Raw genomic sequence first — 1,903 nt, 5'->3', positions numbered from 1 at the left:
TGCCCAGCTGAGGAGGGGGAGTGATAGAGTGGGCTTTGGTGGGCTTCTGGCATCCAGCCAGGGTCAACACACTACAAGTAGCAGTTCCTCAGATCTATATTTCTTTCATATTTGGCCTATGCTTTTTTTACATATGTACCCCATTAAAGCAACAAATATTTAAAAAATGTATTTAATGAAAATAGATATAGAATTTCACTGGATAATGTGTATTGTTAGAACTAGCAATGTTTTTGATATGGGAAGATGACATAATATGTCAGATTAAAGCCTGTCTTTAAAGAATGCCATTTGTCACGGCCTGAACTTGTAAGGTATTTATCAGAAACTGTTTAACCTGAAGAAATTAATAGAATTTGAGAATTGTTTTGCTGAAATGTTTGCTTCAACACTGTAAATTTTCAGAGAGCAGTAATGAATCAGGCGAATGCTTCATTTCAAGGGCTCCTTGGGACAAGATAGAATTACCCATCTAAATAAAAGCTGTACTTGGCCAAGCTGCATTGCAATGGCATGTCTCAGTGCTCTTCTGGGATGGAGTAGCCTGGAATGTAACGCCCTTCTCTGTTTCCTTCTTCACTTGTTCAGGAAACAAGTGCTCAGCCATTATACCCTGCACACCTTTTGGTCCCATCCCCACCTTTTCCTATCCTTCTTTTTAAATGTGATTTTTAAAGCCATCTATCCTCCTAGCTGAGTGCTGTAGGTTGCTAGCCAAACTCGTTCTCTTTTTTGCCCAGGACACTTGCATTCCTGAATGTTCAGTTACTGCAAGGCATGGGGTGGGTAAGAGGAAAGACCCACCACCAACGTGCCCCCTGCCAAGTCCTGTAGCCGGGGCTTTCAAATGTCCTTTAGTGAGTACCTCTTAGGAGACAGAAAGCTGAATGCTACAGACCAAGGGCCTAGTGATAACAAGTTGTCAGCACTCACAACCCACACAGATTTAGAGCTAATCAAGTAACAAAATGACAGCTGGTCATGAAATTGCCCATTTCATTTATGGACTGCTGAATCTTTTTGGAAATATTGTCTTACAGGAAAATATTAAGTATTTAATGAATGACTTAAAAAAAATTATGCACATGCTATATAATCTCAGTGTCATTTTTAACTTACTAAGGAGCTTTTATTCAATGGACCTCATAGTCTTTTGTTAACATCCATGAAAATTCAAAAATGACATATTAGTCACTGGAGAGCTCCCATTTTATTCCTTATCTACACTAGAAACAAATACAGAATTACAAGGGAAGCATTAATAAAAAATTGACACTAAGGGCTGCAAGGACTCATGTAAAGTGTATTTCCTCATATTCATCAAGAGCTAACAATATAAAAAATTCCATACAATGCATGCTTAATATACGATGGTTTGATTTTTCAAAAAGAACAACTTATTTTACACTAGACCTAAAACTGTCTCTATAAATAATAAAGTGTTTGAAAGCATTAGATCAGGGCAGATGAGCAGAAACAGTGGCATTGTAGTGGCTTGTATTACAGTACAGTAGAGTCCCTCCCATGTTTAAGTGAATACAGAAAAGTAAGGAACCTGGTCCTCCCTTTCTGATCACAAATTATTTACATTGACATGGAAGAATTAAAGCCAGTGAATCCCATAGAGGGTCTGAACTCGCACAAGTGACAAAGAAGAGAGCTGATTCTGCACCACATTTAAATCAAAGGAACTTGTTCCCTTCACTTCTGTGTGAAGGACTTCTTGCCTTTCTTTGAAGACTATTAGTGGGACAGAAAAACAAACCAAAGGTTCGGCTTGGGCACTTGTCCTCCTCCCTTTTCCTTTCCCTGCTCTTGCTTTTCTGTGTTCCTGGGTTTTATTTGCTGAGGTTCCTGACACTATATGCACACTGATTTCACTCATTAGGCTTACATTGCTTTC

This window comes from Antrostomus carolinensis, unplaced genomic scaffold, assembly GCF_000700745.2.
Source record: "Antrostomus carolinensis isolate BGI_N321 unplaced genomic scaffold, ASM70074v2 scaffold1187, whole genome shotgun sequence".
NCBI lineage: Eukaryota > Metazoa > Chordata > Aves > Caprimulgiformes > Caprimulgidae > Antrostomus > Antrostomus carolinensis.
Note: the sequence above shows the minus strand (reverse complement) of the source record.